At 45.6% G+C, this 24,986-nt stretch overlaps 2 long non-coding RNA genes across 2 annotated transcripts; both read right to left on the bottom strand.

The window, feature by feature from the left end:
- Window positions 1-15,489: 15,489 nt before the first annotated feature.
- Window positions 15,490-23,332, bottom strand: LOC112952470. The gene is made up of 4 exons (XR_003250385.1): window positions 23,322-23,332; window positions 22,859-22,940; window positions 16,312-16,403; window positions 15,490-15,653 (listed from the first exon to the last, which is right to left on the bottom strand). It is a non-coding gene; the product is annotated as an uncharacterized LOC112952470 (long non-coding RNA).
- An 86-nt stretch (window positions 23,333-23,418) lies between these two features.
- LOC112952471 lies at window positions 23,419-23,860 on the bottom strand. The gene is made up of 3 exons (XR_003250386.1): window positions 23,764-23,860; window positions 23,522-23,613; window positions 23,419-23,432 (listed from the first exon to the last, which is right to left on the bottom strand). It is a non-coding gene; the product is annotated as an uncharacterized LOC112952471 (long non-coding RNA).
- Between the last annotated feature and the right edge of the window lie 1,126 nt (window positions 23,861-24,986).

The raw sequence follows: 24,986 nt of genomic DNA, 5'->3' as shown, positions 1-24,986 counted from the left end.
AGAGAGCTTCTAARTGCTTCGTTTTGACCTGAAAAAAAGTACGAAAGAAAGAAAACTTTGCCAGGCCTGCACCATCGCCCAAGGCCATGAACCAAAGAGTCAACAAGGATCAAACGCCCTCTCCACTGCTGGGCAGAAGTCCTCAGGCCTGTGCTCTAAAACCAGGCAGTTGTGCTGCCTGGGACAGTGCACGGGCCCCATCCTCACTTGGGCCCATTTCTATCACAGCTAGCTGCATTTAGAGATTATTTGCACAGAAAGGTGGGGCTCTTGGCAGCCCATTACAGGCTTCTTTTTCAAGAGGAAAGCCTTCAAGATGATGCTGTTATTAATGACATTTCCTGCTTCCTGACTTAGAAAGAAAAAACTCAACATTTGACAGTTATTTTTTTTTAAATTTACCAAATAAGCTAAGCCCTATCCTGACGCACTATTTTAGGTTAAAAAAAAATCTAGATTTTTTAGAAGTACATACGGTATAACCCTGCAAGTCTTGATTTCTTTTTAGCACAAGACAAAGAAACACCTTTGGTTTTTTTTTTTCAGAAAAAAAATCTTTGATATAASATAGATAAATTTAATTAAGATCTTGCCCACAGGCAACCCACAGCCCTGGCATATCAACTGGTATCTACCAGCATGAGGCACTCCCAGTATCCTGCGCTCCAGTGGAAGCAGCAAGCTCTGTGCAAGCAGGGATGGGATTCATTATTTGCTTAACTGTTTCCTCTAGAAAGACAGCTCCAAAGCAACATGAAACCAAGAGGGATTCATTTTCCAATTTGGATGAAAAATCAAAACCTTTGCCATTCTTTTCTCCTCTCCTCCCACCAAAAAGTAATGTTTCCACCAGACTGGCTGAGTGACTGGGCTTTCCACTGCTTTCATTTCTTAATTGCAATTTTCCTAATTTTGATCTCAAGCTATCAGTAAATACYAGGCAGCGGTTTGCAAGCTTCAAACAAGAATGATGCGACTTTTCCAAGAGTTTTTCCCTTTCGTCCCTCCCTTCCCACGCCAGCCCTGGTTCACGGGGGGAGCGCCTGGCAGGCTGGAGGTTCTCACAGCCCTCGCCTGTCTAGACCAGGGCTACGTCTGATTCTCTATCACCCCAAGGCTATGATTTCCAGTAAGGAAAATATTAAATTCAAAACATTCTGCCCATGTTGGCTCCTTCCAAAAAGTCAAAGCGAGTTAGAGGCCGAATTCCCACGTCTGGCTTCAGAAACGCTCCTTTTAGCCTCCTGTCTGCTTTGGGGCTTCCAGGCCCGGTCACTTCGGTCAGCACTACGCTCACCCAGCGCATTTGGGACAGGGAACGGCTATTCCCATGGAGTCWGGGTTTTCCTAGGGCACCACAAAAAGAGACAAGGCCCAGAGTGGCATTCCTGGGAGCTGGGGAGAATTCATCCTGTTCGCATTTACTCCAAAAACGCCTCGTGTGACTCACACCTCTGTCCTCCGACCTTTCCCYGCAGGGACCTTAGGTTCAGGCTTGCCGGCTGCTGACTGGGCCCGGCTTTGGTTGGCGTTAATCTGAGCTGTGGCAAGCCGGGGTCAGCGCCTGTGCGCGGTGAAGGGAGGAGGAACAGGGCCGGTCACCCAGGCTGCTGCCTGGTGTCACGAGTGATTTATGGCCCGCTTCAAACGCGGCCATTGATCTGCTCTGCTTTCCCCAGCGTGCTTGTCAGCATATAATAAAGCCAATGGGAATTCCTGTGTGTTGAGTCAAAGAACTTAAGTACGCTCAGGTTTGATTTTTTTTTTTTTGAAAAAAAAAAAACACACCTGAAGTCTCCCTCTTTGGGAAGCGGCTCAAGATTTACAGTGCTGTAGAAATTTGCAAGGGTAAGAACAAGAAATACAACCCCAACCAGCCCTTCAGGCAGCCGGCCAATTAATCTTTCCTTTGCTGTCTGTTGCTTGTTCCTCTTTCTGCCTTCAGCAGTTTTCCAAGATCTAAGGGAGGCAGCAGCGGTAACTTCCTCCCGCCTGGCCCGCAGTGAACCCCCGGGAGCCGTCCCAGAGCTGAACTCCAGCGATTCCCTGGGCCGTGTCCCCGGCAGCTCCGTTCTGGAAACCACCTGCTACTCTGCAGGTCAACGCGCTCCTGCTTGGGCAAGGATCTGTACTGGCTCTGCAGCTATAGCCAAGGATCCACAGGGCTCCAAAACAGCTTGAGCTCAACCTGCCTTGGACCCCATCTCCTCTAGAGCTTTTTAGGCCCATTTAAGGATGGTTCAGTCATCATCCAAGACTGCTGCAAGGAGAGGAGGCACAGCAGTGAGCCAGGCTGCACGAAGCCTGTCTGTGCCATGGCCCCTGCAGGGTGCTGCATGCCACGGGGCAGCACAGAGCACCAATTTTCTCCCCCATCACTCCCAAAAGATCACCTCAAACCTTTGCCAGCACATGCATTTACATCCATGCAGCATCAGCTGCAGAACACAGTCTGACAGAAAAAGTTTCATGCTCAAAATATGGCTCCTGAGAAATCATTGCCCATGAGGACATTATTATGGTCCWGCCCTTGCAAGGTTTGGCCTTGTAGTTGTAACACTAGTGACTTCTCATTGACACTACGGAGCAAAAGAAAGGATTGATTTCCTGCTTATGTTGGGCCTTTTATTCAAAACAGTGAGAGGGTAAAACTGTTGAGCAGTACAGACCTTGGGAGAAGGCATCTTGTTTTCCTGCTACAACTTCATGACAAAAATAAAAGACAGAACAAGTAGAGGAAAAATACTCACATTTTCTCATGCAGCATTTTTAAACAAGAGAYTTTACATCCCATATCAGACATATAACTCAATAAAAGATTTCAGTGAACCAAAATCCCACTTGTCAAGATGTGTCTTCCTAAGCATAGAATTTTGAAATCCAAAACTATCTTTGTCCTCTAATCAGAAAATTTTGACTTATAAAGCTAGTAAGTCCTTCATAAGCAATTTGCATTCGACAAAGTATTCACTTTMTCTGCAAAAAAAATTCCCATTAACAATTACTAGACAACAGAATAAATTAGACCACAGAGCAGAGCTGCTCCATCGATCTTATTAAAACTCCTAGCCTAGGAACATAACATACTTTCTTTTGGAGCAGCTGCAAACGCCCAGATATTCTAGATAGGCTGCACTGAAGCATTCACATTGAGTATCTCAAAAAAAAAAAAAAAAAAAAAAATCTCTGAATTCCTGATATGTGGCTATTTAGAAGATGTTGGCTCTAGTTCAATGGATTTTAAGTTTCAGCTACTGTACATGTCATAACAGTCAAACTGCATGAAGAGAGACACAAGGAGAGTGGCAGGTTCCTAAAAGACATTAACGTCATGTCTTGTTGAGAAAAGAAGGAAAACGCTTACCTGTGGGACTTTCCACAATTCTTATCACCTTTCAAACCCTCCAAGAGAAACACATTCTCCAGCCTCGCTTTTATCGAGAGTGAACTTCCCAGCACCCTGACACAGTGGGAGTAACAAAAAAAAAATCTTTCTTGAACAAAACAGTGTGGTAACCACCATTAAAATGTTGATCTTGAAGCCCCCACCTACATGCGGACAGGCTGGGAAAGTCACTGTGGTCAGTCGGCAGTGATGCCGGATTCTCCAGCTCARTGCATTAAACAGCTCTCGTTTCACCCAGCTGGACACTATTTCCAATAAAGAGCATCTTCACTATTGAGTCTTTCCATCCCATTGGAAAACGGGCCACTTTAGGATAAAAACTATACGCTGGGGCAGGAAAGGGGATTATTTTGCTTTCTGCACTTGAGGTTTTACTTGCTTTCTCACTCACAACACGGTCAAGGAGGCCAGTGAGAACAAGGTTGCTGCTTCAAAAAAGGCAGAGACATTGCATACCCCAGCGCCTGGAGTGTGCACATCTCCAGTGCTGATCATAACCACAAAATCCTCCTTTCTGGGGCGTTTATTGTGCCATTGACTGGTCTCAGGATAATAAAATCAGACAGCCTGTCCTATCAGCAACACAGATGTTGCCACATCTCTCTAGCAGAGGGAAGCTTTTCACCAGCAGGCCTTGCCTGGCTCAATCACACTGTAGCAACCAGCTGGAGCCTGCATGTAAACAGCACACACGTCCCAAAGCAGCTGGGCAGTTGCTGTAAATGCTGGCGTTTGCAGTCCAGCACTTCGAGCCTTGCTCAAATAGAAACGTTTTCTGCAGTGCAATCACTTCAGTAGGGAATTCTTAAGCTTCATGATCAAGCCCAGGAGTGGCTTTTCTGAGAGGCGAGGGACCTGCACAGATTAAAATAGCTGCAGGAGAAGACTCCGCTAGTATTCTGTTGCATCTCTGAGTTCAGCATCAACATCTCCCCAGCTGGATGGGAATCATTCAAGAATTAAATGGTAGCTCCAAAAAAAAAAAAAGAGGATAAATTTATGGCAATCTGGAGACAATGCTTTATGCTATCTGAAAATCTAATTTTAAATATCTTATAAAATTTGGTAGAAATCCCTACAGACCACTGCCAAGAGAGATGCTCCATCCCAGAGCTTTAGAGAAAGATAGAGGGAAATCTGAGCCTGTGGTTCTCCCAAATCGCCCAGTACAGCCTCAACTAGAGAGCAGCTGAATCCGAGGCAAACTCAGAGTGTCAAACAAACTCACCKCTTCAAAGGGAGAATTTTTCTTCCACCTCCCAGAACCAGGCATGAATAGATAGTTAATTTGAGGAGGGCAATTTGATTAAATTCAAAATTGCCTGAGGAGAGAAACATCCATTAGTAAACACAAGCTAATGGGAATATGCTTGATTCCCCCTGGGCTTTCTGGTAATATCAATCAGGAGCATGTACTCCAGTGTACTCATCCGAGCCACAGCCAACAAGTTTGGATTTAACATATGACACTGAAAATTCACTCTTCAACCTTTATATAGCAAATAAGCCCCAGATGCCCAGGTCTTCACAACACAGGCAGTGGGATGGATTGCATCAGTAAATCACCTTCCAGTACCTGCTTATGGCCCCCAGATGCTAGGGTAGGAGTTGCCAGGCAAATGAAATCAGTGATAAATTGCCTCCAACAGTTGTGAGTATTAAGGTATCCATGGAAGGTAGCAGAAGACTCCCATCATCAGGCTACAGTTATCTTATCCAGCTGATGGAAACCTACATAAATCTCACACTCTAGAGTTACAGCACCAGTGACTCCATTTCTTCACATATGTGTGTTTTTACTTCATTATTCCTGTTCAAGCCGTATGTGTAGTTGCAGAAGGAGCACACAGGCTGAAATGCAGAAACAGTCAGTGTAGGCACAGACCCACGTCTGCTCTGTACTCGGTGATGCTGCAAAGTGCTCGGTACAAATATGCACAAGCTTTCTTACACTGGAGCTGTGCCTGCACGTCCACCTGGTCATTCACTGCTCTGCAGTGTTTCCTAGGCATAGGCAGTGCATGTTATCACAGTCTGACACCAAGCATGTGCAGAGGCACTTAAACTAGAAGCATATGAAGCCATGTCTGTTGGGTTGATCATCTGTTGAGATGATCAACCAGATAAGGGGAAAACCCAACTACTCCAGTTGCAAGGATGCCTTTCAGAGCATTTGTCAGTATTGGCATAACATTATATCTGCTGGTTCGTGGGTGAGCACGAGCAAGGTCAGAGGTTATTAATCGCTACTGAAATTCATTTAGCAGTAAATAGGTAACATTTTGAGTAACTTCAGCTGTTTTACCCAAGCATGTGGAGGACACTTTTGTAGCCATGGTATATATTATTATTGCACTGCCCTTTTGTGCTTGAGCTAAGGACAGCTCACCCCAAAAAAATGTAAAATATTTGCTTATCAGGCAGATTTTAACAACAGTCTTTGTGCTCTCCCTGTGCTGTAACAAAGTGTGTTTAAACCATTGACAACACTGAGTTCCTTGAAGTTGTTAATGGGTTAAAGCTGGGACATCTGGTGAAACACTAGCCTCAGCTGTTCCTCAAGTGACATCTTCTTGGGTCAAATTTATCTCTTCTTGCCAGTCCATCTGCTCACAGCTTGTCAATGGTAAACACTTGAGAGCCACAGAGCAAGAGCAGAGGCAGGCAGCAGTGAAGGACAGCAGCGTGGAGTCTAACTGGATAACGATCCAAGAACAAAAATAGTCCCCATCCTTCCCCGCCCCCATCATCTTCCTCCGGCTACGCTCCCGGGTCAGGGTCAGGCCAGGGAAGCAGCGTGCCACCCTACGGATGCAGCTCTGGCCATGCCAACTGAGGGCTAAGGAGAAGGGACTTGCTCCCTAAGGCAACAAGGAGAACGCTACCACACACAACTCAACACACTGCTGTATTTGCTCCTGTTTCAGATGCCCAGCGGGGTGGTTATGACAGAGAAAGGCACAGCCAGGAGACCTTTGTGTCTCCACGAGCTCTCACTGCCAGGAGTTGCTGTCCCTTTGCTGTGCTCCACAAGAGCAGTACAAATGCTGACTGGTGGGACACTCCCAGAAACGTGTGGTTCCCGCTCCCATGGATGTGTCCACGCACACTAAGCATCACTGCTTCTCCAWTCCCCTAAGAGTTTAAGCAATGCAAGGAATGCAGGTGCCAAAACATATTACTGAAAACTTAGGGAAAGGGCAGGGGCATTTCAGTTTACCCAGAAAGTTTCCAAGCTCTCTAGCACATTCTCTGGTCCTTTCTCCAGGCTACTCAACAAATGTGTTTTATTGCCTAAAATCTGTGGGAATGACACATGTTCCAAAACTCACCCAAGAAAAGAGGTAGTCCAAGGATTCTTGGAGGAAAGCTGAACAGGGAATCACCTCACAATAAGGATTGTCAGGGAAAAGAGGGTTAAGTTGCTCTTGGACTTAGGTGACCACCAAGACTCCCTAAACATGCATTAACCTGAGGATTTTTTTATCTAGTAAATAAATATTTTAAGCCAAAAGTTTTCAGACAGACACACAGCAGTGGCCACAGTTTCTCCCAAGCTGCAAGGATACATTCCTGATTATACGCGCTCCGCTGTTGCATCTTGCTGCCATGGTGGTGATGTCCTGTGATTAACGAGCAGCAGTTCCAAACCGGCCCTTTCCTTAGCAGYGAGGAATTTCTATCTAGAGTTATTTGTGCCCTCTCACAACAGCGCCATAACACTGCACTGTGCTATTGCAGGGCACCTGCTCACGTCCAGATGCTGCCCGAGGCAACACATCATCACGACCCCAGAGAAGCAACGAGGCTTCTCAGCATGCTACAAATACCCTTGAAGCAAAAAAGCTCTCGCACCCGGCCAGTACGATGCAATTGCTCTAACGAGCCACACGACCGTAAGAAAAGCATTTGCTTTCTCCTTTCTAGACTTCTCCATATCCCCAATTAACTGCATTAACATCATAACTAACCCCTTGTCCCTGGCGCGTGCTGGCAACTGGCAGAGCCCACGTTTCAAGACATTCTTGCTGCATTACTGTGCAGCGGATCAGCAGACAGACATTTTAGCGTGCGTCAGACCCCGCATTTCTCCATCCTCGAAACTGATCCTGCCACAGTGTGCTCTCTGCAGAGCCAGGACGTGAACCCGAGCGCGCAGCTGCATTTTTAGGTGTCATATGTTAATACAGTGTCCTGCTGGGCATTTTGTTCAGGGGAGCAGAGCTCCACGCTGACCTTTGGCTCCAGCGGCACGCTTTAAAATTAAAACCCTGCTTCTTGAGTCACCCAGCACTCACTGCTCTCCATTCATACAGTAGCATGATTTTAAGAACTCATCGTATTCTTGTATGCCAGTGTTCGTGGCACTCTGTACGTGCCAGCAGAGGTGCAGTACATATTCTAGTATTTCAGACAACAGTATTTTTAACTCAAGAACTCCAYGATAGTTGCATTAGTCAGGAAAAGAACTCCATACTGTCCATCTGATGTGCTGATATCCCACCTCTGAGCTTGAATTCACAGCTTGGATTCACAGAGCAAGAAATGACATTACAGTCAGCAGCAGAACCAAGTCCAAAGGTGCCCTGTAGGGTCCAGGCCCATGAAAGGATGGAGCAAAAGTAGTCAGAAAGCAGGACTAGCACGAGAATCCGGCTTCAAGAAATGAGWCTTCCTTATGCTTTTAATTGTGCTACCCTCTAGTGGCCGATCCCATCCCCTTGAAGTGCAGATCGTTGCTTTTGGTAAAGAAGTGTTGGGCTGCAAACCTCTGAGACCAGCAACCAGCTTGGCGCTGCACAAAAATGRCTTTTCTCCTTTGAAAGGATGGCAAGACCTGGAGAGTTCAAACACTAGCCCAGGCAGAGCACGGTGTACCAGCCAGTCTCCACTTTGGCCTTAGGAAGGGTAGGCAACCCTGCTCAATCTGATAGGTCTCGACAGGAGCAGGGTGAAGCTAGTTCGGTATCAAGTGCCTGCAGTGCAAAAACCACCACCCARTTTGGTCTCTGGGCAGGATCTCCAAGAGAACATGCTTCCTTCCTCCTTTCCACCCATTTCCCCTCCTCTGGCACACCAGGCACTCCTGCAGCTTAGATGTTGGGGCAGAAGCCCTATGCACACGTGGAACAGAAACTCTTTGCACATCAATAAAAATGGGTTAGAATTCAAGGAACGTCCTTGCAATTACACAGATAATTGCTACATTTCAGAACCAAACATTACTTAATCGTGCCCAATTATCCTGTGGCAGGCCCTGCAATGGCAGCAACTAATTGCTTAACTGAAGACTTTCTTCTTTCCACCCTGTGTCAACATGTACATGTGCAATTAGGCCAGTGGTGCAGGGAGGAGAGTAGATACCTCTTACAAGAAGGGGGTTAAGCAGCAGCCACAGTGATATTTCTACACTCAAAGGACAGGTGTCTTGCCTTAATGCTACAGGATGCAAAGCAGAGCTGGAAAGGCCCAGGAAGAAACAAGAATTTATGTTTTTGCTTCCTGTCTYTGAACAAGGGACTCAAATGGCTGCATAATGTGCCTAGTGTCATAAATACCTATATGCTCCTTATTCAGACTCAGCTGCAGTTCAACAGTCTTTAAGTGGTTTATCAATCTGGAGAGTATTTACAAAATATTAATTGCCTAACAAGCTAAGAAAAGACATTGCTTTGGTTACTTTCAAACTTGAAGAAAATGCACTGTGCCTTTCTCTCAAATGAAAGAAAAGTAAAAGGCAAATAGCAGTAGTTTCCACATAATTTGGTATTTCATCCTTACATCACAGTCCTTTATACTGACCCATACAGCCTCATAAGTAAAAACTCTTTCACTCTACCTTGACGCAAAAATATTCCTTATCCTCTAAACCACCATCCCTTCTACCTGCCTTTCTTAGCTTCTCTGCTACCTGAGGAGAAACACATGACTCCAAATTAAGGGGTTGCCCTTATAAACACCTCAGATCCTGATTTTCACTCTTTCCTGTTATGTTTTTTTCTTTTTTTTTTTCCCTCCTTCTGATCACAGTGTCTCACAGAGCCATTCCAGGTCATGTCCCCTGCGCAGCTGGTACTTGGGAAGCCAGGCTGTGCCTGTTCAGCGCCACTTATCCCTTCCAGACTCGTATTTCCCTGGCCTGAATTCACAAAACCTTTTTATTGACCAACTACCAACTCAGCTCTCCACCTTTGAAATCCTTCTTCACTGATTTTATTGCTACTTTTTCTACAGTTTGGCAATAGTTTCCACAATACTAGCAAATAAAATTGGGTTGACTACCAGGCTCAGAGCTTTCCCTGGGGACCTTTAGCTTTATGGAAAATTGTCTCTTTTCATCTTGTTTTTTTTTGTATCTAGACAATTTCAAGTCATGGCTTTAGTTTACTCTCATCATTCTAGTTTATTAATGGCCCTATAAAGATGTAAGACAAAAGCTTCGAGACCTCCAAATTATACCTTTCAAGTATTTTTTACCTCTCCATTTGCTACATTACCAACTCACATGGACTAAAGAACATTATTTCCTTTCCAGAATGCCAAGCTAGTGTGTTCYCAGGGTTTTCTCCCCATCACTTAAGTCCTATCCTTGAGCCTCGGACTTATATTTCAACTACAAGCCTAAGAAAGAGAAAGCAGTTAGTGGCATGACAGGTTTTGTGAAGTTGGTCACTTACAAGATGCATAATTCAGGGAGGGAATAGTTAACATCCCTTAAGACTGACAGCAGTTTTAGATCAGACATTTAAGTTTGCTAGTAATGCACCTTTTCCATTTTCACACGCGTGCACACAGGCTAATTGTTTCACAGTAGCAACCTCACCTGCAATTAGACACGGTTTAAGGCTTTGATCTTCGTAACTCTCCAGAGGACAGCAAGATTCCCACATAAAAGCCTTTTATTATTCTATACCACATGTGGGAGTGACCCTGTATTCCCAAAATTATTAAAAAGGACAGTTCTTACCTGATCTCAGAGATTAACATTGAGGCTGGGACTGGGGACTACATCTCCCTTAGGAGCATGGCTGGCACAGCTGATAAGAAGAGGCAACTGCAGCCCCTCCCTGATAGCCTCATCTGCTGCCCTGCCTGAGCAGGGGCCAGCAGGTCCACCTGGGGATGGACTTCTTAGGAACAGACCTTGTCTTGCTGATTCAGCTTCCCAAGGTTATTTTTCTTTGTTTCTGTTGGTTATTACAGTTAAAAAATCAGCACACGTTGTCCCTTTTTAGGAAGCTTTACACAGGCAGGAGACCATGGCTAGGCTCCGTGGAAGAGCTGCCTTCTCCTCTCTGAGAGCCATGCCAAGGCAGGAGGGAGCACGCGGCTCCTGGAGAGCCACTTGCTGGATTCTGATCTTCAGAGCAGGGGCTGGAACAGAACAGGTAGCTCAGAGGCCCAAGTCATAGTTCTGGTCCCAAAGAAAATAAAATATCAAGGCCTGGAGGCTCGTAATTAACTCTATTAGAGTGATAATGAAGGCCTGCCCAGCAGGAAAAAAAAAGAAAAAACARAAACGCCTCCAATGTGAGAAGGTACTGGACTGTAACGTGAATATTTTTACCCACTGTTAGTGGTTAGAAGGCAGTGAGAGTGAGGGCGGATGGAAAAAAAGGGGAGAAGAAAATATCCTGAGCTCAAGCACCTTCTGCTTTAGTGCCAATATGAAGGAAACAGAAACAATAGCACAGCAGATACTTTCTTTGTGAAATGCCTTTACTCCTTCCTGGGCTGCTTTCGAACCGTCTGAAGAGTTTAGACTCTATATTCTTTACAGTTCATTAATGCACAGCAAAATGTGCCATTACCACTTCCTTTTTCTTTTTTTATTATTATTAGATTTGGCTTTAAAATTAGTCTTCCTCAGCATTTCTTGCAAAAGAGCTGATGGGATGGTTCTTTAGGAGAGTTAGCTTTGCTTTTACATCTCCTTGCAAGTTTGGGCTCCAGCGACACGCCACTTTTTGCTCTTCCAAAGTAGTGCTTCTGCATACTGGTCTGAGGGTACTGGAGACATGCTTGGGTCTTGAGGCCACCAGAGTCCCATCTGGCAGCTTCTGATACCTTCTAGAAAATTGCCTCTTACTACAGCCAGCTGATGGAGCAGATTTGACACRGGGAAAATAAAGCATCTCTGTTGAATTTCTCTTACACAGCTTCCTGCTCAAGACATGAGCAAGAATCTTTTGCATAGTTTTGCATTGCTTGGATTCCCATAGGTCTAATAACCACATCTCACAGTGGCAGGCACTTCTGTGTCCCTTGAGTGCCTCTTCATCACTCTCTGGCTGTGAAAGATCTTGACGCGAACTAGGGAGAAGCCTCCCTATAAAAGGAGAGCTCTGAGTGTGAAACAACAGAACCCTCTTATCTGACAGGCTGTAGGAAGTAGGACATACTCATATCACTCAGACTGTGTGGGTTTGGGGTTTCAGAGGCAACCCTGACAAAGATGCCTTATTTAGAGCTGCTTTAGAATCATAGAATCACTAAGGTTGGAAGGGACCTTCAGAGATCATCTAGTCCAACCCCTCTGCACATGCAGGGTCACCTACAGCATGTGTCCAGGATTCCATCCAAGTCGGTTTGAAGATCTCCAGAGAAGGAGATTCCACAACCTCTCTTGGCAACCTGTTCCCGGGCTCTGTCACCCTCACTGATAAGAAATTTTTCCTTAAGTTCCTGTGGAACTTTTGGTGCTTCAGCTTGTGGCCTTTTCCTCTAGTGTTATCGCTTGCCACCACAGAAAAAAGGCTGGCCTCATCCTCCTCACTCTCTCCCTTAAGGTATTTATATACACTGATCAGGTCCCCTCTCAGCCTTCTCTTCTTCAGGCTGAGCAGGCTTTAAATGATTAAATCTGCTTAATTTGCCTACTGCCATTAGAAGGAAGAAAAGCTGCCTTTCTCCATCTGAGTCTACAGCTGGCAGGTGTYGTCCTGTGCCTTCCAGCAGGATCAGCACAGTCTTTTTGCCATTTGCAGTTGTGCACCACTCCCATCCATGCTGACAGAGAACTTTTTAGAAGACAGGGTGACATTTAGTTCTTTGGGATGCAGACTGTCAGCTTCCCTGGTAGCAGTGCCTCCCACCAGCTGTCCAGCCACACAGTGCTGCTGTGTTTTAAGCATGTTGCAAATGAATGCTGCTGAATTCAGAACCTTTTCACCAGCTAAGCATCCAGTGTGATCCCTCAGATGTTTCTTTGGTCTTCTTTGATTGTAAACCCTACTATATTAGCTCATAATGCAGGAAATATTGTGTACCACGAAGTCTCCCTGAGGTATCGTTTGTCTCACTTGTAAAACTCAGTGGCAAATAATGCGTTTACAAAATAATCAGCTAAAGGTTTCCTGTGTTTTCTGGTTTCTTCACTTTCAGGCAACACAAGCTTCACCCTTTCAAACTTTCCTCTGCAAAGCTGAGAGGTAGAAATTCACTTTGATATTAGTGAATACTGAAGTGGCAGAGAAGTGCAAGTGATCGTATGGTCCTGGCTTAATACATAGCTGTTCTCCAGCTGAACCACAGGCTCACCACTTTCCCACAGCTAGCCCACTCTGACTGCAGCATGATGGTTTGGTTCATCCAAGGCTCTCTGTGCTGCGCCGGGGGAATCAAGAGCTTGTATGCCTACAGTTATGACTGTCCTTACCCTGAGCATCTGGTCTGCTACAGGAAATAAAAGTCAAGTAACATGAATTTCCCAATTAAAGTCACTGAACGGTAACACTGGAACTCCAAGTTCAGCTTTATTTTCAGCCTTGACTGCAAAACCCTTTGGCTGGAACTTTTCCTGTGGGGGTGGCTCAGCAAAGGGAGTCTCTTTCCCCACGAAAACCTGGAAGTGCAGTGGAAATACTGAGGAGACACGTGGACATGGGTTCGTCTGCTTTGCTTGTGCTGTTACCAGATCTCATAGAGGGCAGCCCCTGCTGCCAGCTGCTTCTYGGGCTCTCTGCTTTCGCTGTGCTGGCCCCTTCCTTTTGCACCGACTGGAACAAGACGGTCTCAGCAGGGTCTGTGCTGTGCTGGTACCTGCGGGCAGAATTCAGCAATAGGTGCCCTGAGCCCAGAATGGCTCTGCCCTGACCCTCGTGCCAGGAACCTGTCAAGCAGCTGCACTGTCTAAACCATACCCTGCTTAACAGAGCCCAGTGCCTTCCTTTTTTCCCTCCTACTTCTCCCCCTCTGGGAKCTCATATTTCTCACCTCCCACTGTAGCACTTATTGGAAAGTATATCCTTCACCTCTGGTCTCAGCGTCCCCTTCCCCAGACTGGAAAGCCACAGATGATGGGGGAGGAGGGTGGCAGCTTGTTCTCAGTTCATCAATCTATCAAACGTGTCACAAACCTCAGCAGAGTCAAGCTGGCTCTGACCCTCATTTTATTTTCGAGCACAGAGGATGTTTGTCTTTGATCGGATATGCTGGATCCCATGGATTTCGTTTCATCACTAATCATGGACATGGGTTGAAATCCTGTTCATGAAATTAACAGCTCAACTTCCACTGACCTTGCTGGCAAGGTGGGACATTGGTTATTCTGAGATAAATAATAATGTAAGTTAATGCAAGGAGGCCACAAAAAGGGACAATCAAGGAGAGCATATTGATATCACCCTAAACATTGCTCCTGGTCTTTGGATTCACATATTTACTTTCTTGTAATATTAGTGCTTCAGTATGTGAAGTAGATGATTAGGGACTCCCACAAAGCCAGTCAAGCTAAACCTCAGAACCTTCTTAATAAGTCCCAAGATGTCTTAGAACAACGATTAGACCTTTTAGCTTAACTCACAGCTCTGTTAGCAATAGATAATCTATCTCATCCGGCTTCAGAGAAGACTTCACAGTCTCCCGTGGAAATCTTTCCAGTACCTGCTCTATCCTGCTGAACACTGACAGTCTCAGGAGGTTTGGAGTACCTGGGCTCCTGCCAGGCCCCCTCGGAGCAGCACCAGCACAGAAATCCAAGTGACAGTTGGTGATACAGCTTTTTACCTTCAGTGTCATCTGAACAACTCTTGGTCTAGCCTGCTTGGGCATGGAGGGAGTGCAAGCTAGACCAAGAGTTGCTCAGTGCCCTGCACAGAACAAGTCGGTGAGCTCTCAGCCCAGCTCTTGAGTAGAGTCATCTCTGAATAAAGCCTAAGTAACAGACATAACATCACAAGAGAGAGACAGAAGGGAAAAAGAAAAAAAAAAAAAAGAAAAAAGAAAAAGAGGTAGATGGGTAGGAGGAAGAACACAGCAGATGGAACAGCGAGGAAAGATCATGCTCAGGGCTTACTGTTAGTGCATAACATGTATCAGCATTTCATAACTAGTAGTCTGTGCTGTAGAGCAGCAGCTCTAAAGGCCCTCTCCATCCAACAAACCTTGCCACAGCAGAGCTGGGATGGAGCTTTTAGAGAAGAATCACTGCAGCACTAGTCAAAATTCTTGTATTCAACAGGCATTGCCTCCTGTCCTCACAAAGGTGAGGACTCAGCGTTGTAATGGCCAGAAACACTCTCCTGCAGCCATATCATGGCACCTCGCTGGCCTCCGGAGCCCAATTCCTGAAATTAAATACTAGGGCAGAGGTTTTCAATTTCCAAAACAGCCAACATGCTGGAGAGTGGCCAGAGGCTGTGGGTACACACAGCAAGGGTGGGGTGGGGGGAGAAACTTTCTGCCTACAGGGAGAGCAGGATGCGTGACAGCAGGTCTACAGCACTCAGCTGGAGCAAAATCACCCAGAGATCATCAGCCTGATAGCAGGACTTAGTGCAGGGAGGGCCAGGCTCAGTGAGTCACCATACTGCTGCTGCCAATCRCCGGTGTTGCTGATGGCTTTGATATGCCAATGAATGCAGATCCGGGTCTGGCAGGGAGATCGCCAGGTTAGTTATGCAGCCAGGCGCCCTTGAATCCTGGCAGCTGTTGATCATGTCTGTGCCCCTCACCCTTCGCAGCGCCTGAGCCCCTGGAAAGGGCAGAGAACAAACTAATGAGATCTGCCAACCTTTGCCACTTGTTACTTGCATGGGCTATACCCTGCATGTGGCATGGTCCTCTCCAAGAAGGGGATGAGGAAGCAGGTTTTCCTTCCTCACAAGCTCCTCTTCTGGGATCCATACAAGGAGATGAAATATGCCCAACCTTGGGGTTGCAACAGCTGATCCTTGCTCGCTGAGCCATGGTCAAGCAYGAAGGACATATCTCCAGCTAATTTCCAAGGCAAATCCAGACCAAGATTCTGAAAGAATTAGAAAAAAAGAAAACAAAATAAACAAACATACATAAACAGTCACTTCCTTCTTCAAGAGCACCAAGCCCTAGTAGGAAAGATGCTCCAGGGCTCTACTGTCTTCACACCTGTCAACTGCTTAATATAACAAAAGAATGAGTTCAGATACTTGCTCATCACTTCAGACCACGCCTTCTTAGCCTCCTCCTCACTCTGGAAGGTACCTCCACACTTTCTGACACAATGGTATTTTACCCTTTTTTATGGGGGTCTAAATAGCACTGGGATGGGCTCCCAGTCAGACTCAGTCTGTTAATCAGGGATCAYATTGCACCAGAGGGCGTGGAGAGGCCCTTGACACCAAAATGTTTTGACAATCAAACAAACATCCCCAAGCAACTCTAGGCAGTGAACACAGCTGATGCAGGGTAGCCAAAGCAGSTTTGAACTGTCCACACAGCCACATAACACAGAGCTCCGTAAATCCTTTCGGAGAAGCCAAGTGAACTCTTGGTTTACTGCAGCACACGAAGGCAGCTGCCCTATCTGCACACTGAGCATGACCTATGCTGGCTAGTCTGACCTTAGCTGCAAGCTAGCTGTGCAAGCTGAAGTCCTAGCACAGGCCAGTGCTGCTTCCTGCATGGTCTTAAGAAATCATACTGACCTAAAGGAGCAGAGCCATCATCCTCCGTGTCCTTCAACACAGTCAGCACTGCTCTGCGAAGGGTAAAACGGACTCATGCTGCTCAAAGGTATCTGCAAACAAAAGACTACACAGATTAGCTACAACAGCCAGTAAGCAACAGGTAGAATTTAGATTCTTTCGCTAGCAGCACTACAACTGTTTAAGAACAGAGGTAGCGAGTTCCTCTACTTTGCAATCAGGGTCTCTGCCCCACCGTTGCAGACAAAGCACAAATGCATGACCTACCTCTTGCTAGAGCTAACAGCTTCCGTTCGCTCCAGGTGGAAGTGGTTACTGGATGCAGTGAGGTGGTACTTGGGCTGCAAAGGCTTTAGATGTTGCAACTGGGTGCACGGGGGCTGCAGCTGGACTAAATTAAGTTCGAGTGGGCTAACCAGAGGGATTTTTGCAGGGTTTCTCCAGCACGATGTTAACCACAAATCATGAAGTAGCTAGAGAACTAAAGAAAACATTCACATCTGAAATGCCTTCTCACTGAGCAGGTCCAAAAAATAAAAAGTCCCATGAGGTCAAAACAGAAATGAAAAGTAATCGTTGGGGTCTGAGGTTCTGTAACATGCTGAGTATTGAAATGACTCATCCAGCCACATTTGAGCTACTAGATTGCGTGTTTGTTCAGTCCCAGTCTTTGGGTGTTTTTTAGCAACTGGCTCTATGAATTAARCTGTTACACTAGAAAACAACTGGCAGTAATGGAGGTGGAGTAATTTCATTAGATAACTATGACACACCAATGTGAGAAGGCCTGTGATCCAAGTTTTGGGTTAAATTTGGAGACTAAAGTTCACTTCAGTCCTTATTTTATCCAAATGGCTTATTCAGCTCAAGCACATATTTTGCATCCCTGTTTCCCCTACTGCACGATGGAATACGACTCCACGCACTCGGGTTGTCATAACTCAGATCCTGTCTTGCATTTCTCTAATGCCTTGCATTCTGAAGGGTCTTGGCGTGCTTCACAAGCTGCTGCATACGTAGCCAGAATCGGACATGTGGCCGCATCTAGGGGGAAAGATGGCAATAACCACATGAGCTGCCCAAGGAGGAATAAAATTCTGTCCCGGAAGAGATACCTTTGCATAATATGTCATTAATGTCAATCTATGAGCATCCTTGCTAGCGAGCAAGCTGCTAGCTACAAGTTTAGCTGCATCTGAAGGACTCAAAATACTACTGCTGGGATGAGAACCTAGAGTTCCTGTCAATCTATTTCTGCTTAACCTGGTAGACTGGCAGCAGTTGTTTTCATTGCTTAGGTACCCTGTAGACCAATAATAGATAAGTATCAAAGTAGATCACAATTTTCCATGCCCTCTAGGGAGGGCAATGCTCAAAGGATGCTTTCAAGAAAGGATCCAACACCAGCTGGAAGAGAAGTGGTATTGCTAAACCTGTCACCTTCCCTGTCCCTTTCCCATCAGCTGCTGGCCACTACTCCTCACTGTCTCACATTTCTGTTTCCCGCATCTGATACCAGATTCCAGGTAACTTCAGTAACACCTATCTGGAACCAGTCCCCACAACTTACCCTCTTTGTCCCCTTTCCCTCTCCCAAGACCTGGGTGCCAAGAGCATGTCCTCTGGCAGGCTGAGAGAGAGGCTCCACCATGAGTCCTACTGAGATACCAGCCAGCTAGCTGTATTCTACCACTTGGGACGGTGCCAACCAAAAGGCCGGTGACACTCAGCAGATAGGAGATGGCCAAGAGCACCTGCTCCCAATACCATTACTATCTCCTTCCACAACCTGGTCTCAAGTCTACTTGTGTTTCTAGTTTTGATGAATGAACAAACTGCCCATTCTCAACAGAGGCGAAAGAAAGGAAAATACCCTTTACTCAGTGCCAGCCTTTCCAAATACCAATCTTGAGCAAAAGAGCAGGAGGTGGACTCCCTTTCTCCTGCACCCCAAGCATGTGCAGAGGAAAGAGCAGTTCTTGCAGCCACGGGCACTGCCCAGGACAATGCCAAGCAGCCACAGAGGGCCTGGTTTACAGCTGCTCGTCCAGTTGTTCTGGGGTTCATCTACCTCAGCCCGAATCACAGCTGCTGCCAGGAGTGAACACCCTGCTTATGCAGGGGAACACTGCCTTTAGCTGCACCCAGCTCTTGGCTTTCAGGAAACCACAGCCCCGTTTTGCTGTTGTAGCTGTAACACGGGTGAGTATCTCCAAGCAGGCTCACAACTGGTATACTACAGCTGCTTTTTAGAAAGCATTTATGTTTTGATGGAATAACTATAGAAATACAGAATCACAGAACAGCTCAAGCTGGACAGGACCTCTTAAGATCATCTAGTCCAACCCTCCTGCTCAAGAGGGTCACCTATAGCATATATGGCTTCTGAATATTTCCAAGGAAGGAGACTCTCTGTGCAACYTGTGCCTGTTCTCTGTCACCCTCACAATAAAGGAGTTTTTCCTCATGTTGAGATGGATCTTCCTGTGTTCCAGTTTGTGACTGTAGCCTCTCTCTGTAGCTCTTGAGGCCCAGTGGAGGGTGGGCAACTGAAACAAAAATGAAGAACAGCTGATCCAATTCTGCATCCACCTGTGAGTTTTGATTTAGTCTGTTCATACCAGTATCATACAAGACGTCATGAAAACACAGCARCTGTGTTGTGCTAGTGAGCACCAGTCAAAGGCAAGGACTCACTTTGTTAGTCAGTGGATGTTTAACAGCTCTTCCTGTTCCAGTCCAACCTTAAAACATAGTTATGGTCATCACAGGCCCAGACTTTTGCCCTTAARCCAGGGTGGGATTTGAGCTGACCTGGGAATGACAGATCTAATAAAGTTCATGGACCAGTCTATCCCTGTAGGATGCTGTAGCTAAACAGGGCTGGTTTATTTTCCCCTGAGGGCGCATTTCCAGTAAATCCTGTGTCTAAATATTAAGCCTGAAGTCAACAGAGAAAGAAAGAGAAAGTCAGATTCCTTCCCAACTCCACCTTCGTTTCCCACTGTGTGCTGTTATAGATGCTTCCTGCGCTTCAGCAGCATTTTCCCATCTGCAACATCTAAAACATTCCCTCTCCTCTTACAGCTAGGGTCCTGGGGCTCCAAAACAGCGAGGCTCTTGCCTGATGTCTCAAAGGTGGTCACCTTTGTGGTTTGTGCATTTCTTTGCCAAGAGACGCTGAGGCAGATGGTCAGGGGTGTCTCACTCCTTCAGCTCTGGGATCTTCTGCCCAACTACAAGCAAAACCTGCACCGATGCAGGGCCAGACGTCTACACCAGCACTTGACACTGTCATTTCTTCCATTGCCTGGGACCTGTTGTTTTCAAAGGAGCAAAGGGCCAAGGGATATATTTGTTGATGGCTGTATGTTGGTTACTACTAGGACTGGCAGTTTTAAGGATTTTCCATGTATCGCCTGTCCCTCCAGGTTGCAGCGCACCGACCCAGACACAACACTGACAGCTGCAGGGTAAATAAATAAAAACAGAGTATTTTGATCTTGGAAGGGGAGGTGGTTGGGAAGAGAAGGGGGGGCTGGGAGTGCCAGACAGACAGAGCAGGATGGCCACAGCTGTGGAAGGAACAGATGCGGCACAGGGAGCGGGGAATAAAGTTCTGCAAATGTAAGCAATGCTGGAAAGTCTTGGAGAATGGCATGCATATTTGGGACAGGTGGGAAGTGTTTATGTAGAAATAAGAAGGACAACGGCTGAAAGAACACTGGTCACATTACCTGTGACCCAAACTGACCGATCACAAATCCCACGGGCCAAAACATCTCCGACCACCATTTCTCTGGCTCATAAGAGCCCATTTAACACAGGCAGGCCCTACCTGGTGCTCTGCACAGCTTGTAGGAGTTTTGTCCCTCTCAAAARGGACTCTAAACCAGTCCTTATAACTATCTTGGTTATAACACATCTCAATGTAGCACTGCAGTCTGGTTCTCGGGCCCATGAGTACGGAGCAGCACGGAGACSAGGCTCATTCTGGAGCCAGCAAATCTGCCAGCATCAGCTCTGGCACAGCTGGAGCACAGCTGGCAACACATTAACACAGCCTCCGTGCTGGCTGTGCAGGTCTGTCAGTGCAGGACCCCACTGAGGGGGGTTCCCAAGATTGATCAGTGCTGTAGAGACACACATTTAAATATATATTTATATATGCACATATATGTATATATTTATTTTTAGCCTAGCAGAAGCTAATTCTCCACTGTGGAGAGTGTGGCATTTACACTGTTAAATGACTACAGAGTTGTATGCACTGTGTTTAAATTCCCTGAAGCTGCCTTGCTGCTGTGAGGAGCTTTGCCAGGCTCCTACARGGCAGGTAGCCTGTGGCTAGCTGGCTCTCCAAGCCTCTGAGCCGCTGGCCCCACGAGCCAGCCTTTTGCTACAAAGCTGTTGGGGCACGTTTGTGCTCTCTTTGCCAATGGTGGTTAAAGAGGAGAAATTGCATGGCTTGTTCTAGGAGACCTCTGCTGTGCTCGAGTGAACTGCATTTACTCCTTTGGAGAAAGGACTAATCAAAACCAACAACATTAACAAAACCCCTTTTTCCTCCTGTCTCATTTCAAGCTTTCCGTAAATCATTAAGGGTTAGATTTTTTAAGGACCCTGGGGCATCTGCATCCACATTTTAAATTAATAGAGCGTTAGGAACCTGTCTCCCTAAGGCGCTATTGAAACTCCAGTGCAATGAGCTTTGCTGAGCCCAACAGGGGTGCACCGTGCAGCTCTGGCTTGCTGCAGGATGAATGCCTTCCTCACTCCAGCATCACCCAGCAGTGGTGAGGAGACTTCCCAAACCATTTTGTGCGTCAGTGTCATGGGGAGAAACAGAAACCAGGGTCTCCACCTTCTAAGCCTCAGGTCTGTCTCCCAATTCTGGTCTCCTGGCTGACCTGTGCTTCATGGGGCCCTCTGGAGAACAAATCCTTCTTAGCTGCAACTGTGTCACCAAAAGATGCTCAAAGGCAGCTTGCAAGAAAGTTTGAGCATTTCTAATCTAGTTAAAAGGAAGGCTTATGAACACAAAGTCATGCTGAGAGACATTCTCTGAATTTATTCACACCCTATTCCCTAGATAAAAATAGCTTTATATGTTAAGTTTAGGACCCTAGAAAGCCCAAAGGATAGCAGAGGATTATCACAAAAGGGCAGCAAGGCAGTCAAAAAGAGCCCAGAGGACATCTTGTACAATTTCCATGAAGAAAATAATTAATTCAAACTTTATACAGACTTCTATGGGAGCATCCACTCTAGAGATGTTCAAAGAGTCCTTTGCTGCTTTGGTCTCACTTTAAATCAAGTGTCCTAAAAAAAACACTTCGGCTATGCATTTCATTTCAGTTATACATGGTGTTTAAATGCCAAGGGATCAGAGAAAATATGGTTATTAAAGGGCTGCAAGACTTTAATAAGGCACACAGTCATTAGAAAGTTGTTGAGTCATGAAAATATTCTCAATAATTTGAAATTAATGTTTAGTGCACACTGTACCATAAAATGCTTAGATGTTGTGGCCATGGATACTAAGCAAAAACCTTAAGGCCATGACTACACGAGCAAGTTACCGCAAGGTGAGCTAGGGTATAATTTTGGAGCACACCACTCCAAAGCACTGTAAGGCAACTTCCCGTTTGCCAGCTGCCATTCCCAGAGCAGCAGAGGCAGCTAGTTCCTTGCTGAACATGGCACAAGTCTTCCTTGGAGCACTGCTAGCTGCAGGCATGCCTGTCTCCCAGTGACTTTGCACTCCAGTGTAGATGCAAGGATGGCTCAGCTGTGTGTAGCAGCTGATGCAATTAAAAAAACCCCACAGAATTATATAATCAAAGAGCTCAATGCAAAGGACCAAAAACTTCATGTGGAGATTCTGCTTCATCATATCAGTAAATACATTACCAATAAATTGTTGCAACTAAACATCAGGGCTCTTGCTCCCCATACCATCATCTGTATTGAAGATGTGGGGAAGGATGTTTAACTACCAAAAATTCTCTCTCTCCTCATTTTGGGAAAAACAAAACAAAAATACAAGAATTGGAATGTAGTCAGCTTCTGCTGTTTGTTCTGCCCCTTCTTTCCCATTGCTGGATCTTGCTGCACCCTGCCAACAAAAGTCATTGAATTCTGCTTATAACTTGAGTGAAACCAAAATTTCTGGATGTAATTATTGTGGACTTTTCCTGGTGCAATGTAGAATATTGGTATAGCAGGGTTCCTTCCCCTGATCAGGCATTCGTCCCAAAGCTTGCCCTCAGCCTGTCCAACACTAAGGAAAAAATAAAAAATCAGTCTTTGTAGGGCCAGTAGTTAGGGACACCCTAAAAGCTGAAGATGTTTCTTTTAGACTGACTAATAATCACTGCAAAATGTTCTCTTTTCTCTGCTCCCACTAGTGGAATGAAAGACGAGCCATAAGTATTTTTACTCTCCTTTTGGAAACTGCTTACATCCACTATTTAAAAAAAGAGATTGGAGCTGGCACCAAGAGAGCCCTCTTACTGCACAGGATACAGAAAGCTGGAAGACTTACCCAAGTCCTTCAGACTGGCCTCACTCCTGAAACCCAGACCATCTTCACAGTCCTTCCTTCTGTCCAGGCAGGTATGATAAACCTTGAAGAGGAAGCAAGAGATTAGAGAAGAAACAAGAGCTCTCATAATTCAGCAATTAACATTCACTGTCTCCACAAAAGCCAGGATTTCATCAGGTGAAGAGCAGCTTCCCAGGATGACTTTGGAAGTCCCCTTTGAGGGGAGATGATGATTGGGAGGAGGAGGGAAAGTGGCCTTTTCCATACCAACTACTTTTCTTCTCATGTGTCTTAAGTCCCACTTCTCAGCATGGGGAGCAGAAGTAGTCATTACTATGGGTTTCCTTTTGCTCCAAGGGGAGGTAGGGGACAGGACACACATCTCATTCTGGTATATTGCAGTCAGTAAAAATTATGACTGCCTCACTAGTAAAGCACAACCCACATCTCTACTTTTGCCTACCTCTACAATGAAGTGTCATTCTGATGGAGTGGGAAATACTCCATATATCCACCAACCTGTAGCTGTCTGTTTTAGGTACTTGCTGTATCAGTGTCTCAGGAGTTAAACTACCTGGAAGAAGGGGATTTTAGCAGAAGATCTGGAGCTGCAAATATTATCAGCAGTATTAATCTGTCACATCTTTCCGGGACTGTACATACCATGCTCCATCACTCTGGCATGTCATGGCCTGCATTGTTACAAGATGTACTGAAGTTGTAGCCAGCCATAGCTTGGCATCTCGGTGAACCTTCTGATCCAAAGAAAAACAGGAAGAAAAAAAAACTAAAAAAGCAAACAAAAACAACCCACAAACTTCTAAGCAAGTGCTAAAATATAATTCAAACAAAAATACTTTGAAAGAGCTCCAAATTAAGGGAGAGATAGACTCTTGAATACATACCCCTTATGGGATGCAAAATGATCCAGAACCCCAAAGCCTACAGCTTTTCTTTGTCGTGGCTCTCTCTTACTGAAAGACTTACAAAAAAATACAAAAAAAAAAAAAATTTCCTTGTTCCCATTTTCCTCATCCTGGTCAAAACATGGCCAGCAGCCAGGCAGTCTTGAAAATGTCCAATATTATCAGAGACTGGAAACTCAGCAGACTTGATCTGGATGAGTCCTTGGGCTCAGTGCTAGTGGGGTGCCCTGAGCCCTGCCATGGAGCTCATACAGACGTACAGACACCAGGATACAGGGAGGGCTCTTGGCCCTATTGTTGCTCTTGAGTTGCTGGAGAGGAGCTAGGGAGAGGAAAAAAGTTCTGGATAGGTCAAAAAAAGCCTCACAGGAATGGATGATCTCACTTGTCAACACACACACGCCCAGATGTACAAATGCATATAATCAACTGGAAAATACTGTGTGGTATAAAAGTTACTTTGGCTCAATCTCATCACAGTTGGGATAGTCAAGGCTGGTGTAGCCATGACAAAGGGCACTCTGCAAACACTTCCTACTAAAAGCCTTTCTAGTTAGCTATCAAGTATGGCACTTTATTATGCATTTATATTTTTTGGTAGGTGCATGTATTTTTCACATATACAGAAATCTGGATATGATCCAACTAAATGTATATGTAAACCCTACATAGTCATTAATATAATATATAAGCTCTCTCTGCACAGCATTTTATACAGATTTTTTAAAATCCCTTTAAATTGCCCCRTGCATGTATGAGGAGCAGGAGGTGGGGGAATGTCCCATTCACATTGCAGAAAGATGTCAMTCCAAAATAAACAAACAAACTAATTGAGGGCATCCTCTCCATCTGCTTGTGCCCCTGTGCACAGCACGTATGGGGGAACTGAGGGGAGTTAGTCTAGAAGCCAGCGCTATGGAGTTTTCATGCAGTTTGTCACAAAACAGCCATACAAAGTTCCTTCTGCATAAATTTTTCCTCATTTTCTGGGCTGTGCCACCTAACGGACACACACAAAAAAAGAAAGCACTCCTAACTTAGACTCCTTCCAGCATGCCAAAGTAATGAAGCCATTTCCATGCATTGCTCCAATGATGTATTGCACGATCTAAGGGCTCTTGCTCTGTTTTGTTTCCAAAGAGAATTTTGAACTGGGCTTCATTACTGTAAATAAAATGCATGGCTTCAAACACAAGCTTTCC

The sequence above is a fragment of the Nothoprocta perdicaria genome, unplaced genomic scaffold (genome assembly GCF_003342845.1).
Source record: "Nothoprocta perdicaria isolate Ctin4 unplaced genomic scaffold, notPer1 scaffold_4, whole genome shotgun sequence".
In the NCBI taxonomy this organism is placed as follows: domain Eukaryota; kingdom Metazoa; phylum Chordata; class Aves; order Tinamiformes; family Tinamidae; genus Nothoprocta; species Nothoprocta perdicaria.
Note: the sequence above shows the minus strand (reverse complement) of the source record. Positions and strands in the feature narration are given on the sequence as shown.